The sequence below is a fragment of the Podarcis tiliguerta genome, assembly GCF_965153285.1.
Source record: "Podarcis tiliguerta genome assembly, chromosome: 17".
Lineage (NCBI taxonomy): Eukaryota > Metazoa > Chordata > Lepidosauria > Squamata > Lacertidae > Podarcis > Podarcis tiliguerta.
In genome coordinates, this window is record NC_139550.1 from 31,860,955 (window position 1) to 31,878,650 (window position 17,696).

Here is a 17,696-nt window from a genome sequence, read left to right on the forward strand (position 1 = left end):
TGCGGGGTTTCCTGCCAAGTCCCACATCATCTTTTCCTGCCCTTCCTCTCTCTTACTTGTTGGGGCTTGGCCCTGTGTTTAGCAAATCAGGCCATGGTGCAAAGCACTTCTTTATTTCTGGAGTAACTACTTCTGGTTCAGCTCCATTGGCTTCTGTCACATCTATGCACGCTATCTCACCATGCCTTTCACAGAACACAAGTGTTCAGAGAATCTAAACAATGCCACATCTGAAGCTTATAAATCCAGAATGTCGATATTCCCATGGCATATCCACCTATGAATCTACCTATTTTGTAACATAGGGTTAAATGCACCCAGGAGGCAGCGAAGCAGCAAGAGGTTCTCCCAATCCCTGCTCTGGTGCAAGCACAACGTTTGGCCAAAGATGATCAAAGCCAAATGGATGCTTTGATTCTGTGGGAGCACTGGGGGAAAGTGCTGAATGCAGTACTGGGTGCAGAGCTCAAGTCCCTGAAAATCTCAGCCTTTTCTGGTTAAAGGGCAATATTCTAGCCTTTAGGATTGGGAAGATGTGCTCGAAAATGTGGACCTCAGTCTCAGAAGCTGGGGGGATAGCTGAGCAAAAGTGTTCACTGGTCAGGGGTCAGCTTTCAGTACTATGATCATGCAAAACACAAATTAATCAAGGACTATCCTGGATGCTTGGGAGACTGCGGATACACCCACCCACCATGCTTCTAGCCCCACAATAGCTTCAAATGGTTTCAACACACAGGGCTAACACACCCAGGAGCCCTTCTGTGATGCAAACACTTACAGGATCTAGCCAACAGTCAAATGAAAGTAAATTCACGGTGATAATGAGGCACCCTGGAGCTCTGTTCATTTTCCTTCATGTAACTTTTATCGCAGCCTCGGTTTTATCCTGCAGTCTCCCAGTACGTGCAGAGTCCCTGATCAAAACCTTAGACAAACGATCCCAGTGGCAAGGCAGGGACGGTCCAACTCTACAGGCAGCCAAGGAACAGAGCAATCTGCCTTAAAGTGAGTGAGACACCATTGGCCCATTAAGATCAGTAGTGTTTACAACAGAGCTGGATTTAGGGCAGCGCAGCCAGTCCCCCTTTTTAAGCAGTCTCTGCTTAAAAAAGCAGAGACATCACCTTGCCAACAAAGGTCTGTATAGTTAAAGCTATGGTTTTCCCAGTAGTGATGTATGGAAATGAGAGCTGGAACATAAAGAAGGCTGATCGCCGAAGAATTGATGCTTTTGAATTATGGTGCTGGAGGAGACTCTTGAGAGTCTCATGGACTGCAAGAAGAACAAACCTATCCATTCTGAAGGAAATCAGCCCTGAGTGCTCACTGGAAGGACAGATCCTGAAGCTGAGGCTCCAATACTTTGGCCACCTCATAAGAAGAGAAGACTCCTTGGAAAAAACCCTGATGTTGGGAAAGATGGCGGGCACAAGCATGTCCATCAAAGTTCCTGCTTACCATCATATTATTATTTCTTAAATTTCCACCATATTTCCCAACCAAAATGCCCAAGCCCAACTTACTATGAAAAATATAAAACAATAAAATATAAACCATATGTCACCCCCCCCCCGGACACGTCCTCTTTTTCATGATTAGAGTTGTCACAGAGATCCATAACTGAAAGTAGAAGTCAGCTGTAAAATTTACAGCATGTTGCATGTTGAAAGAGAATTACATGAAAATGGTGTATCACTGGTACCTAGGAAACAATCAAAAATGTATAGAACTGCTACAGATACATGTTGGATGTGTAAAGAGAAGGAAGGAACTTTTTACCACATGTGGTGGATGTGCAAAAAAAACCAAAAGTATATTGGGAAATGATTTATAACGAATTGAAGAAAATGTTTAAAATAACTTTTGTAAAAAAAACCTGAGGCTTTCTTACTAGAAATTTAAAGTCCAGAAATACCTAAGGACCAGAAGAGACTATTTATGTATGTTACATCAGCTGCACGGATGCTACTTTCCCAAAGATGGAAGGAGGACAATCTACCTACAAAAGAAGAATGGCTGATTAAGATGATAGACTATGCCGAATTGGCGAAAATGTCTGGGAAAATCAGAGATCCAGAGGACAATAAATTTAATAAAGAATGAGGAAATTTTTTAAGTTACTTGAAAGAACACTGTAAACAATTGAAAACATTGGCAGGATTTTAAAAAACACTTGCAATGAAGGGAGAATTATGATAAAAGTTGAGTTTTAAGAAAATATGGAGAATATGATATTATGCAGTTTGAAAAGAATATCTTGGGGAAACCAAGGGATTCTGAGAACCCTATTTGAAAAATGATTATGATTTATGTATGATGTTAATTGGCAAAAGTAAAAAAACTAAAAAGGAAAGTAGAAGTCAGCAAATGTGTCCTCTTTTTTGGCTCATCAAAATATGGCAAACCAACAATTCAAACTTAATAAGACGAGGAAATTAATACTTCACACATAAACTCTAAGGCTACAGACACATTCCCATGTACTCTGCACCCAGTGCACTCTTAATGCTGCTTTCAGAAGCCATGTGCACAAGAAGTTAGCCGCCATCCACATCTGTTTTGCAGGTTCTGATGAAATTCTGTGGTTTGATGTATCTCCCCCCTCAAACCAGCTTCGATCCAAATTGAGAGCTTCTCATGGGGTGAAGACATCCCTCTTCCACCCACTGGTGACTTAGATGTGCACATCAAGCCACGTCGATGCATACAACAGCATGCCAATGCAGCTTGAAGTGCAGTGGAACAAAACGACCCTGCAGAGTTTTAAGCTGGTAATGTGCACACAACCTAACAGTAACATTCTACCAAACGTAACTAAAACTGGCACCAACGCCCAATGAAAACTACGAATCTGTCAGACCAGCAAAGCCTTCTCCTAAATTAAAAAAGGTCTTTACTATTATTTTAAGTGCCAAAAAAATGAACTGGCCTGGTGAAGTTACTCCACAGTATGCGATTCCACACTAAGGGTGTCACTACCAAGAAGGTCTTTGACTTAACAACTGCATTTTGGGGAAAGGCCATTACTCAGTGCTAAAAACATATGATTTGGATATTAAAGGTCTGGGGCTGAATTGCCAGCATCTCTAGGTGGGGCAGAGAAAGGCCTGATGCCTGAAAACCTTCAAGTCGGTGTCAGCAAGATGCACCAATGGTCTGACTTGGCATAATACAGCTTCCTATATTGACTTCTGTAGGTGGGGACAGGGGTGGAAGGATCTGTCCATTTCCCGTTTCCCATTTTCAGTTTTTCAGGGCCTTTTTTTTAAATCTTAAATTCAGTTCTCCAGAATGTGGCAGCTAGACAGGGGACTGGGAGTGGCCGCTGAGACCATATAACACCAGTCCTGAGAGATTTGCATTGGCTCCCAGTACATTTCCAAGCACAATTCAAAGTGTTTGACCTTTAAAGCCCTAAACAGCCTCGGCCCAGTATACCTGAAGGAGTGTCTCTACCCCCATCATTCTGCCCAGACACTGAGGTCCAGCTCTGAGGGCCTTCTGGCGGTTCCCTCACTGCGAGAAGTGAGGTTACAGGGAAGCAGGCAGAGGGCCTTCTTGGTAGTGGCGCCCACCCTGTGGATCGGCCTCCCATCAGATGTCAAGGAAATAAACAACTTTCTGACTTTTAGAAGACATCTGAAGGCAGCCCTGTTTAGGGAAGTTTTTAATGTTTGATGTTTTATCATGTTTTTAACATTCTGTTGGAAGCTCCCCAGAGTGGGTGGGGAAACCCAGCCAGGTGGGCAGGGTATTAATGATGATGATGATGATGATAATAATAATAATAATAATAATAATAATAATAATAATAATAATTTATCATCATCTCCACATTTCTGCAATTTGCAATCTTGTTTTTTTATTAAAAAATCCTCATGAAAGTTAATCAGCTTTTTAGTGGGAATTTCTCCTAATAAGCTTATTTTTGCATGCCGTTTGGCTAATGTACACACTTAAGCAAGCAATTTCCTCTAAGATGGTGCATCTTTGTACAATGTTTTCATTAATATGTTCCTTTTTATACACATTTTCTCCTAATATGTACAATTTTGTAAGCGCTGGTGGGTTGGAGAACTGCATCACAACATTCAAAGAAGTGCAAATTTCAAAGCACGGCTGTATTTTGGTTCTCATGTTGTTTTGGAAAGTGTGGATTTGGCAGGTTTGGTTTTAACTGTAAGCTGAATTAAACTGACTCCCTGTCACTAGATGGGAACACTCAGAGTAAGGCTTCACCAGTAGTTTCGAAATGCACCCGGGATGCTTAAGAAATTAGATCTTTGTGACTTCTGATGTGAACAGACATGATCTGCACCTCCTGAACTAATGTATGGATCAGAAGAGAATTATCCTTCAGATTTTGCACTTCACATCAAGCTTTGAAATGCGGTTCTCAGTTACTTTGAAAATGTGTCTTTTATGATAAAACACATTTAGAAAGCATGCATTACAAAAATGAAAATGTTTTGTTATATATATATATATATATATATATATATATATATATATTACACACACACACACACACACACACACACACACACCTCTCCCCATATTTTTCGCTGTATAAGATGCACCAGACCACAAGACGCACCTAGTTTTTGGAGGAGGAAAACAAGAAAAAAAATATTCTGAATCTCAGAAGCCAGAACAGCAAGAGGGATCACTGCGCAGCGAAAGCAGTGATCCCTCTTGCTGTTCTGGCTTTTGGGATAGGTGCGCAGCCTGCATTCACTCCATAAGACGCACACACATTTCCCCTTACTTTTTAGGAGGGAAAAGGTGAGACTTATAGAGCAAAAAATATGAGATATATATATATATATATGCACAATTTAAATACAAATTCTGGGCAGCTTAAAAAAAAATATTTGCAGATCAATGAGGAAATGGAAAGAAAAAGGCTTATGAAGAGACACATGTGATAATGGCGCATATCAGAAATAGGATGATTGCCCAGCCTTTAGAGGCATAGATGAGAAAGTGTTACCTAAGACATTCAAGGCCCGGATCATTTGGGACATTAAACCAGGACACTGAATCGTGCTGGCAAAGGTACCGGTAACCAATGCCATTCTTTAAGGATAATTGTAACGTGGATGGCCTTTGAAACAAACCCTGCTCAACAGCCAGACACTGTATCCTGCACCTGTTGCAGTTTCTGAACACTCTTCAAAGACAATCAGCCTTCAAAGACTATCTGCAACTGAGGTTACCAATGTGTCGATCACAGCAGCCAGGTCTCTGTCCCCTAGGAAAAAGCACAACTGTGCACCGGGCCATTTCCCCAACCAGAAACATTCAGCAGTTCTAGGAGCCCCCTCCACATAGCTGGTGAATCTTTTCCTTCAGGGGGAGTGGACCCCTGTTCAAAGTAGGATAAGCACCCATATCCAGGTAAATCAACATGCCAGTCATCATCACCTCAGTTTTATCTGGGCCTTATCAACAGCCCATATGCCGAAAGCCATAAAAGGACTAGGTTGCCTCACCAGAATTTGGAGAGAATGATTTAACTGAGTATCACCAAGACCCAATATAAAATCTCCCAGCAGCTTCATTTAGATTTTGCACAATACAGGCGACAGGATCAAACGCCTTGCACACACCAGATATACACTGATAAAGTCTGAAATCGAAGTGACTAACTTGGAAACAGCTCTTGGGCGCATGTTAGAGAGTTCAATAAAAGCATCAATTCAGTGTGCAGCAGTTACTGGCTGAAAAGACAATCCCATGTTTGGAATAATTAGGGAAAGGACAAAAAACAAAACTGCCAGCGTTGTGCAGCCTTTCATATACGAATGTATGGTGTGATCGCACTTGGAGGACTGTGCACAGTTAGAATCATAGAATCACAGAATCATAGAGTTGGAAGAGACCACAAGGGCCATTGAGTCCAACCCCCTGCCAAGCAGGAAACACCATCAGAGCACTCCTGACATATGGTTGTCAAGCCTCTGCTTAAAGACCTCCAAAGAAGGAGACTCCACCACACTCCTTGGCAGCAAATTCCACTGTCGAACAGCTCTTACTGTCAGGAAGTTCTTCCGAATGTTTAGGTGGAATCTTCTTTCTTGTAGTTTGGATCCATTGCTCCGTGTCCGCTTCTCTGGAGCAGCAGAAAACAACCTTTCTCCCTCCTCTATGTGACATCCTTTTATATATTTGAACATGGCTATCATATCACCCCTTAACCTCCTCTTCTCCAGGCTGACACATCTTCTTTAGGTGGCACATCTCAAAACTGATACTGTAGAATAGGAAAAGGTGCAGAAAAGACAAAGTGAATTGATTGGGGTGGGTGGGTGGGTAATGGAGCACTTTCACGCCAGACTGCAGCAACTGGGGCTTTTTAGTTGGGGGGGGGGGTTGGGTGACAAAGGGAGAAATACAATAGAAATTTACAAAATAAAATAAAATAAAAATAAGAATGTACAAACTTAGGCTTGTTGAAGAGAAAGCAGAAAGAGAGCTGACCATGTAGTAGAATGAAGTGACCTGGGGGGCAGGAATGGTGCAGCAAGCTTTATTCATTTATATGTGCTTGGAGCAGGTGGGACACAGGGCCTTGCTTCAGGCAGCAAAATGCCCTGGGCTGCCACTCGTAGAAAGAATTTCTCCTCCTCCTCCTAATGTTAGAACTTGGGATCATCCAATGCAACTGATTAGTAGTAAATTAGAAACAGACAAAAGGAAATATTTCTTTGCTCAAAAGATAATTAATTCCTGAAAAAGAAGAAGGTCTGCTGCTACCAAAGATTTGCCGGGTTAGTTCAAATCGATACATGAAGTTCAGTTCTTCCCCCTCCCCACAAACAGCCTCCACATTTCACTTCCCTGCCTACTTCATTCCCCTCAGCAGCGCAGAGGCCTACCTGTTTTCTGTAGCTCGCTGTGTGAGCCTTTCACCCTTGCTTCTTCTTTCCTAGCTCCATGTCCCGGCCTCCCCTATATCCCTCTCTGCTTCCCAGTCCACTGCCTCCTCTCTGCCCATTCTGTTAGTTCTCTATGGTGTCTCTGTGTGCTCTGCCTCTTAGGCTCTACTGCCTCCCAGGCATCTTCTCGCTCAGTCTCCCCACCGTCCCAGAAAGCAAAGCAAAACGGGCTTCTCTTACTTCTCAGACTGGTTAGAGTAATCCATTATCCTTGAAAGGATACTGCTCTTCGGCAATGTTCCACAGAACCCCAACTTCCACTATTCAGAAACAAAGAACACTTTGTGTTCGTTTTATGTGGTAACCCAGTCTGAGTCCTTATGGCATGGCTTTGTGGCAGAGGTCTGCCGCGCACCGTAGTGCACTGTAGTGCAAAAGAGGAAGAGGAGGAGGATCCTGGCCTCTCCGTGAATGTATGAAATTCACGCACACACACATACACGCACTAGGCACACCAAACTGGAAGAAGAAACCCTTCAACATGGCTGTGTATGGTGACCTATCTATGTCCAGATTTTCCTGGACATTTCAGTGATTTCAGGAAATTTCAGACATATGGCAACCCTACCTTAGGTAGCTTCCTACAGTTGTGAAAAATATTCAAAGCACAATGCAAGCATAACCACAACGGAATTCAAATAACCATCAAATGTGCTAAATTTGAACAGTCAGAATCTGGAGACAATGTTCTCACTGATTCTGTGGGCTTTCCAGGCAATGCCTTAATGGGCATAAGCTGAAAGCAACAAATGAATAAACCAAACTGAGCAGCTGAAGTAGCAGCAAAGCAACCAAATAAAGGGAAAGAGACAATGAAATCCAAATTCTGGTGCAGGGATTGTGTCACAGGTCAGTCCTCTTGACAACTATTTTTATTATTATTTCAGGTCACATCCAGCGAGTTCTACCGTATAGATAGAAGAGATTCCACTGCTTCAAAATATCCACTGCCTATGCCACTTCCATTAAGGAGAAAAAGATTTACAAACTTGCTGCAGCAATAAAGGCGACTCTTTTGACAACCCTCACTTTGCGGCAAGTGAAACAAAAAGGAGAAGAAGTGCATAAGAACTGCCAGATTTCCTCAGACCTGGAGTTAGTTTGCACAATTCTATTTTAACTTTTGTGTTCTAGGCAGCATTGGCAAATCTCCTGTCCCAAGCTGAGAGCTACACTCTCTCTCCCTGGCAGTTACAGTCATATTGGTTGACAGGCAACGGAAACAAATACTGTACAGTATTTGAAAAATTACTGAAATTCATGGAACCATTGAATCTGAAATATTAATTATTTTTTATTAATTTTCTCAAACTGGTTAGAGTAACCCATTATCCTTGAAAGGATACTGCTCTTGGCGGTGTTCAACAGAACCTGTTTTATTGCAACTGCCACAAAACAGATTTGGGGAACCTATATGTTACACCACAACTCCCATCATCCCTGACCACTGGCCATGCTGGTTAAGACTGAAGAGAAGTGGAGTTGGACAACATGGAGAGCTTCAGGTTCCCCTTCCCTGCTAAACAGCTATCCCTGCAGGAAAAGACATGTGCAGCACATCTATAAGATTCAGAAGAACTCTCAGAGCATCCCCAATGCAGCAAAGGAGGTATATAAACATTATGTGGATCACGAATAGTAACCTAGACTGATGAGGCAATGCATCTGGCTAGCAGCCAAGCACATACACTCAGGGCAATCTAGTTGCAGGTTAGATCACCAGTATCGTGGGTGGCGCTGTGGGTTAAACCACAGAGCCTAGGACTTGCTGATCAGAAGGTTGGTGGTTCAAATCCCCGTGACAGGGTGAGCTCCCATTGCTTGGTGCCTGCTCCTGCCAACCTAGCAATTCGAAAGCACATCAAAGTGCAAGTAGATAAATAAGTACTGCTCCGGCGAGAAGATAAACGGTGTTTCCGTGTGCTGCTCTGGTTCGCCAGAAGCGGCTTAGTCATGCTGGCCACAGGACCCGGAAGCTGTACGCCGGCACCCTCGGCCAATAAAGCAAAATGAACACCGCAACCCCAGAGTCGGCCACGACTGGACCTAATGGTCAGGGGTACCTTTACCTTTACCTATCTAGGCCAAACTGATAGCAGAAGGGTGAGGCACATAGAGCAGGAGGAGCAGGTAAGGGAGGCAGAACTAGGAAGTCCAGAAGTGACCCCCGAGGCTGAGCAGCCACAGGAACCAGAACGACAACTGAGTGGACCAGCGGCGCCCAACCCAACGGCCCTGTCAGAGCCGGCAGCCCCGGAACAAGAGCCAGAACCAGGAACCCCTACCGAGAAACGCACGAGACCACAACACATACGTAGGCGAACAGCATACCTCAACGACTACAAATGCTAACCTTCTGGGCGCAATGCGAACTTAGAAGGGAGGGGTGTTATGTACTAAGCTTGGATCCTAGAACAATAGGCAAGTAGGATCCTAGAATGCAACAACTGATTGGCTTGCAGGAGAAGACCAATCAGGCTCCAGGAAGAAGTTAATCAGCCTATTAGGCTGGTAGGATCGTAAAATGCAACAACTGAGTGGCTTGCAGGAGAAGACCAATCAGGCTCCAGGAGGGAAGCAGAATCAGCCAGTCAGACGGGACTCATTGTGTAAATAATGTATATAAAAGCCTGAGGTTTGGGGGGCAAGTCAATCACTGTTTTACAAGCTGCAGTAAAGAGCATGAAATCACTACAGGACGCAGAGTACATTTCACCTTCTTATATCCAGTACAGTACAGTCCCTTCTGAAGCTTAATGCTAATGCATTGTGGGATATAATCCACCTCACCTGTTTCTACCTCCCATCAAATTCCACAGTCATGATGAGTAAGTATATAGAGTACAGCCAGTTCCCATATTTGCAAACACCATTGTCAGTATATTGTGAATTTGGAAAATTGAAAATGTTCGTGTTTACAAAAGGGGAAATTATGCAATTTTAAAGATATTACAAGATATATTTACAATGTTCCACACAATGTTACAGTGGTACCTCAGGTTACATACGCTTCAGGTTACAGACTCCGCTAACCCAGAAATAGTGCTTCAGGTTAAGAACTTTGCTTCAGGATGAGAACAAAAATCGTGCTCTGGCAGCGGGGCGGCAGCAGCAGGAGGCCCCATTAGCTAAAGTGGTGCTTCAGGTTAAGAACAGCTTCAGGTTAAGAACGGACCTCCAGAACAAATTAAGTACTTAACCCGAGGTACCACTGTATACCCAAATTTACTACTCAGTGAATTTCCTTCCAATGTCCTGAACGCCTTTCCTTCCAATGTCCTGAATAATAGATTTTCCAATGGTCGGATCTCAGCGGTGTGTGTATGTGATAATAGATCTATAGAATCTTTACAACATATACTATTCTGTTGTTCACTACATTCAGTTTCTCGGATCAGATTTTTGTCCCCTTTATTATTGGAACTATCAGGTGACTCCTTGGAAATACAGCTAATGCATTTATTGCAAGATTCTGATCCGAGTAGGTCCCTTTCTATTGCCAGATTTCTGATAACAGTATTAGCCTATAAAAAGAAAAATGGATTACTCTATGATTATTGATTATCGATTTTGCCTAAATAATATTGATTTATACTGATAATTTGATATTTTAAGCGCTATATTGTTCTTATTCTAATGTAATTTAGAAACTTACGGCCTGAGATGTACTTGATTTTAACGTAATCTAATTTATTAATTTTATCTTGTTATCTTGTTATACCTGTGTTGTTGTATGATGTATTGAATATGGGCCTATGGCCGTAATAAACTAACTATCTATCTTACTACTCAGTGAAAAAAAGGAAGAATAGACTTTAAGCTGTATCTACTTCCTGACTTTACATCATCATTAATTATTTTCCAGCATATCCTTCTCAACCTGATCCCTACTTTCCACAGCCCCATTCTTATATGGCTTCCCCATTACAGCAGTTAATTTTACTAATTCCAAGGGTCTCCAGGTTTCTTCTCAAGGGCGCTTCCTACATTCTTACGCTACTGTGATGAATTATCCCTTGCTCTGGCATTTGTCTTGTCTCATTTCCCTTCCCCACTTGGATGGATGTCTGATATAGCTCAAAGACTGAAGGAATATTCAGCAAATATTATAATAACAGCCAGAGAATAGCTAGTAAGCGCTTGACAGAAAAAGCTGCAATGGAGAATCTCAAGAAGCAAATGTGTTTCAGCTCTATGTTATCATAATACAGGGCTCATAGTTTTTGGCTAGTCTGCATAGCAGCCACCCATAGCATAGGCCTCTTCACCACGGCGCCAATCTGCAACGCGTCATATGCAGGGCTGCCTCGGAAGGCGGTTCGTCAACTTCAGCTGGTGCAGAATTCGGCAGCCAGGTTGCTCCCCGGGGCAAAGACAGTTTGAGCATAATACACCAAACCTGGCCCGACTGCACTGGCTGCCAATTCGTTTCTGGGCCCAATTCAAAATGCTGGTTTTGAACTATAAAGCCTTAAATGGCTCAGGACTGCAATATCTCAAGGACTGTCTCTTTCCATATGAACCTACCCGGACCCTGAGATCATCTTCTGAGGCCCTTCTTCGTGTGCCTCCTCTTCGAGAAGTCCGAAGGGTGGCAACACGAGAACGGTCCTTCTCTGCAGTGGCCCCCTGTTTGTGGAGTGCTCCCCCCAGGGCCTCTTCATTACATGTCTTAGACACAAGGCAAAAATGTTTCTCTATAACCAGGCCGTTAGCCTGGTTATTCAACGGCCTTTAAAATGTGTTTGTGGGAGAGGGGTTATTGGTTTTGTTTTGTGCTCACATTTGGTGGTTTTAAGTTGTGAACTGTGATCTTCGGATGTAGGATGGTGTACAAATTTAATAAATAAACAGTAATAATAAATCCTATTTTCAGTGCAAAACCAGAAACTGGTCCAAATGCTAACATTTGAGATTTATCTTTCTTCTTCTTCTTTGCTTGACTGGTTCCAAAGACTCTAGACCCATGATAATCCAGAAAAAAACTAAATTAATTGACCCAATCTGATTGAAACATGATAGTGGTGGAACACAGCATCTCTGTACTAGCTTATCTTGGTTGTTGCCACCAAAAAGAAAGAACATACATAAATGTTTCATTCTTGAAAATGTTTAGGATGAGACATTATGAGTCTAGAGAGAAAAAGAGTTACACATTTGTTGCCTGCCTGCAGCAAACTTTCTATTCTTTGGACATTGTGGCATCCCACAAAGTATCCGAAGGTGCAGCTCTGACACTGAACATGATAAAAGTTTGCATTTTGTCCAAAATCTCAAGACAGCCGTGGAGTCACATTAAAACTAGATTCCCCGCCCCATAAAGCAGGGTGGGGGTGGGGGGTGGCTCATAAAGCCCACATCTACTACTCAGTGTTTGAAATTTGCCCACTTGTGACCAAGTGAAGATAGCCAGGCACCAGGATGGCACCTGACCTCTACACCATCTGGAGGTGCATGCTTGAAGATCCTTGGATCTTGACTGTTTTCACACACCAGCAACACATCCCGTAGAATTCCATCCGGTATATTTTATTTGCCTAATCGGAATGAATTTTGGGAATGTATTGAATACAGGAATGTATTGAAAACTACGACTGTATTTTTGTCTGGCCCAAAAATGGCAAGTAGGCATTGCATTTTGGGCAATTGTAACCCTGGTTTAAGGAGCAATTTGGTGCCTAGCTTATATATCTGAATTTCTAACACTGCTGCTGCTGCTATTACTCCTGATGTAGCCAAAGGGCTGAAGATAGGCTTGAGCTTTGATGTATGTGCAGTGGCGTAGCGTGGGGGTGCAGGGGGGCCCGGCCGCACCGGGCGCAACATCTGGGGGGGGGGCATGCTCGCACTCGAGTGCTAATATCCACGGGTTAGGGGGCGCAAATTACTTGCCTTGCCCCGGGTGCTGACAACCCATGCTACGCCACTGTGTATGTGAGCAGTTATGTCTTCCTCCACAGTCTGAAACTCAATTGTGCCACATCCTGAGCACACACACACACACACACACTTTGACATCACCTGTCAGGAAGATAGTGATGGGCTGATGCAACAGATCCCTCTGTGTGACGCAAAAAGCGAACGCCACAGGGCTGGTGATATTCTGCTGAAAAGAGGGGGAGAAAAGCTCTGTCTCCCGCACACGCATACGTGGACGCCTCCTGCATTATGGAACACATCACTGCTGTTTCAAATGTTAAAAGACGGCATCAATTCACAAGTTTATAGTATATCACTTGGCACCGAGAGAGGATTGTGTGCCTGCCAGATTCTATACGGGAGTGAAAAGGGAACCTGAAATCAGACTCATCCCACGGCCAACATATGGAAAATATTTCAGCCCTCCTCTCTCCCTCTGCACCCCTTTCCAAATATATATGTTTAAAAAGAAAAAGAAAGAAGGCTTTTACGTGCAAGACAGAGGAAGTGGGGGAATAATCCCAGGATATGGTGTGGAATGGCCAGACAAAGAAAGCCAAACCAGATTTTGCAAATGGGCCTCCTCCAGTGGCTTAACGGAAGGTTGAGGCCTACTGCTCTCAGGCTAAGGGCAAAGGTTTGAGTGAAATCACACTAAGAAGCCAGCCCAAAAGCATACCCTCCAACATTTCTCCAATGAAAACAGGGACGTCCCATTCCATAATGATAATTTTACTATTTATACCCAACACATCTTACTGCGTTGCCCCAGCCACTCTGGGCAGCTTCCAACATATATAAAAACATAGGAAAACATTAAACATCAAAAAAACCTTCCCTATACAGTATAGGGTTGCCTTCAATTGGCTTGGGGACTGGATTACTCCATACCCTCCAACATTTCTCCAATGAAATTAGAGATGTCCTAAGGACAAGCGGGACATTCCGGGATCAAATCAGAAACCGGGACGGCTTCTCTAAATCAGGGATGTCCCTGGAAAATAGGGACACTTGGAGGGTCTGCAAAGGGTGGGACTTACTGAACCACACAAGCAGACCTGGTGGTACAGAATGTGAGAGAGATGCATCCAGGGGAATGTGAGAGATTTATGAGGCTTGCTGTTCTAGAAAGTTGCATCCTCTATCTAATGGCTGGTGTTTCAGATTGCAAAGGGCAGGCAATAGGTACAGCAAAATGTATTGGGACACCTCTGTGTCGGAGTGCGAAGAGATGGGGCACCTCCAGACTATTTTTGCGGATGGGATTCAGCCCCGTGTCAGCAAATTTGCATTTGGGTCTCTTGCACAACAAGCCATCTTCTGAAAACAGCAAACACCCCCCCCCCCACCCAAAAAAGGGACTTTGTGGGAAAGTGATGGGGAATTGATGCACTACAAAAGTGTGGTGTGACAACTTCTTGATGTTACGTCATATAACTTCCCCACCATCATATCATCTCCTAACCAATAAATGGTGGACATCAAATGGTGTGCAAACAAATTAGAATGAATCCTCAATAAACAGATCATCAATACTACCCCTGAGTATGAGCGAAAGATAAGCAAGCAGGTGGTCCATGGGTGGGGGGTGGGCTAGGGGGCTCCCTTGTGTTGTGCCATTTGGCATAAACACTGCATTTTCCAGAAGGTGGAGGAGATCAGGGGCAGGTAGTGGGGTGCACAGTTTTGGTTACACTGTGATGAGTTCCTGGCTTATGGTTGCAGGTTAGCTATGTGTCCTCACTGGACAGCCATGAATTATTTCTAAAGGACCTCCAGGTTGTTATTTTTCAAGCATCCTGCTGCTCGGTGCCTGTTTTGCTTTCAAAATTTCTAAAAGCATCCACAACTTTTCATAATTATTTTTTTATCCATTACTACTGCTACTAGAGTGCAAACTGCAAGGGTGGTACCATCAATATGAAGTAGACGGTCCAGGGCAGCCCTCGCCAATCTAGTGCCCTCCTGATGTTTGGGATTACAACTCCCATCAGCAGTGCTGGTTGGGGCTGATGAGAGTTGCAGTCCAAACCATCAGGGAGGGGGAACCAAGTTGTCGAAGGCTGGTCCAAAGAGAGCTGTAGGCTGTCCAACTGGCCAACCACGATCGACAGGTTGATCCCGGGGTGATAGTGGTCTATCGCTTGCCCTCGCTGTTTTCTTGATTTGTGCAGGATTGCTAAAATGGAAGACGGAGTTAGCACAGTCCGGCTAATTGGTGAGCAATTTTTGGCGTGCCCATCCAACCCCCCCCCCAAAGCTTTATAGCCTTGGTGTTGCCCCCCCCCAAAAAAAGCTTTGACCTGGCCCCCTAAAAAAAGGTCAACAACTTATAATTCTTCCCTCCCCCCAAAATGGGTAGATCACTGCCATTTTTTTTTTTCTGGGAGTAGATCACAGTCTCTTGGGAATTGGACGTCCATATGGTATTGTGTGCCGTTCAGACTAAAGAGCAAAGGTGGACTCTGAATATTCATAGGGCAAGAGAAAAACATCGTTGGTTCTTTGTGTCACCCGACACACTCCTGAGGCTGTCAGACAGCAGGACTCAATCCCTCCTTCTGACTCTGCAGCAGTGCCTGAGAGCAATGGATACCAGGCTTAAGACACACCACTTTGTTTGGCCAACTATCCCAAAGCCGCATGCACCAAGGACTAGGTTCTGACTGCCAGGATCCCTGATCTGAGACGAAGGATGGGACACACTGTCAGAAAAAACAGTGAGCTATGGAACTCAGTCCCAGAGGAGGTCGTGATCGCCACCAACGTGGATGGTTTTAAAACAGGGTTAGATGAATTCATGGAGGAAAAGGCTTTTATCTGCCCTGAATCTCATCATGTCAACAAGTTATAGCATTAAGGAAGGTGGGACTTTCCCACTTTCTCCAGACATGCATAATTTTATAGATTTCCGCAGTGTCACCTCTTACACTCCCTTTCTCGAAACTAAAAAGTCCCAAAATGCTGCAAACTTTCTTGACAGGGGAGCTGCTTCATCCCCTTGATCATCTTGGTTGGCCTTTTATGAACCTTTTCCTGCTCTACAATATCCTTTCTAAGTAAGGCAACCAGAACTGTACACAGTATTCCAAATGCAGTCAAATGGTAGATTTGTATAATGACATTATTATGTCGGCAGTTTCCTTTTCAATTGCTTTCCTAATGGTCTCTACATGGAATTTGCCTTTTTCACGGCAGCCACACACTGGGTCAACATCGTCATCAAGCTATCCACTACAATCCCAAGGTCTCATTCCTAGTCATTCACTGCCAGTTCATCGCATATGTGAAAACAATCCCCACCCCCACATGTATCATTTTACACTTGTTTATATTGAATTGCGTTTCTCATTTTTACTGCCCTTTGGGGTATTTGCCATTTTACTGCCCTATTCATTCACTCTGGTATTTTTGGAGCTCTTCGCAATCTATCTTTGTTTTAACAAACCTGAAAAATTGAGTATCATCAGTAAATATGGTCACCTCACTTCTCGCCCATAACTCTAGATTGTTGATGTAGAAGTTTTAAAGCACAAGTCCCAATACCTATCGCAGGGCAACTCTGCTTTCTACATCCCTCCATTCAGAAACCTGTCTATTACTTCCTGCTACTTAACCAGTTCCTGATCCACAAGAAGACCTCTCCTCTTATTCCATGACTGCTAACCTTATGAGGGGTTTGGTGAGGTATCGTGTCAAAAGCTTTTTGAAAGTCCGACTACACTATGTCAACTGGATCTCCTCTATCTATATGCTTGTTGACGGTCTCAAAGAACTCTAATAAGTTAGTGAGACAAGACTTTCCCGTACAGAAGCCGTGCTGGCTCAGCTTCACCAAGGCTTGTTCTTCTATATGCTATATTAGTTTATCTTTCATCATACTTTCCACAGGGTTTCCTGGGACAGACTTTAAGCTAACCAGCCTGTAATTCCCAGGATACTTCTTGGCTTCCTTTTTATAAATTGGTGCTACACGGGCTACTTTCCAGTCCTCAGGTGCAGAGGCTGATCTGAGGGACAAATTACATGTTTTTGTTAGACAATCAGCAATTTCACCTTTGAATTATTTGAGAACTCTTGGGTGGGTGCCATCCAGACCTGGCGACTTCTCAGTTTTTATTTTGTCTGTTTACTCTAGTAGGTTTAGAGTCACCACTATCCGCCTTAGTTCCTCAGACTCCCTTCCTTCAAAAGTTAGTTCAGGCATAGGTATCTGTGAAGACAGATGCAAATAATTCATTCAGGCTCCCTGCAACCCCCTTACCCTCCTTTAGCATAACTTCGACTCCCTTGTCATCTAAGGGTCCAACCACCTCCACACACCACCTCCTGCTACTAATGTATTTAAGGATGTTTTGTTGGTGGTGGTGGTCTTTATGTTTTAGTAATGTGCTCCTCAAATTATTTTTTTGTATCTCTTATTACCTGCTTGCTCTTCTTTTGCCACAGTTTGTGTTCCTTTTTGTTCTCCTCCTTTGGACACAGCCAGTGGCATAGCGTGGGTTGCTGGTACCCGGGGCAGAGCAAACTTTGTGCCCCCCTGGCGGATTGGGCAGCTGGGGTGGAAATGGGTGCCAGGGGGGGCATGCAGAGTCCACAAGGCACGTGGCTGCCAGCGCTGCTGCTGCTTGGCAGCTCCATCGCCTCTCGGCTCAGCAAGCCCAGGGGCGGGGCAGGTGGCTGTTGCTCCTGGTTGTGCCCCTTTCAGAATTTTGCACCCGAGGCCACTGCCCCTCTGGCCCTCCCCCCACACTATGCCACTGGACTCCACTTTTTTTGAAGGAAGCTTTCTTACCTCTAATGACATCTTTGACTCTGATGGTTAGTCTTCTG

At 43.8% G+C, this 17,696-nt stretch overlaps 1 protein-coding gene and 1 long non-coding RNA gene across 8 annotated transcripts in view; one reads left to right on the top strand and one right to left on the bottom strand.

Annotated features, from left to right (window-relative positions):
* The window catches only part of NFIX (nuclear factor I X), a 251,611-nt gene that overhangs the window by 220,011 nt on the left and 13,904 nt on the right, over positions 1 to 17,696 (bottom strand). The window lies entirely within an intron of this gene.
* Positions 9,075 to 9,635, top strand: LOC310668194. The gene is made up of 2 exons (XR_014506652.1): positions 9,075 to 9,421; positions 9,508 to 9,635. It is a non-coding gene; the product is annotated as an uncharacterized lncRNA (long non-coding RNA).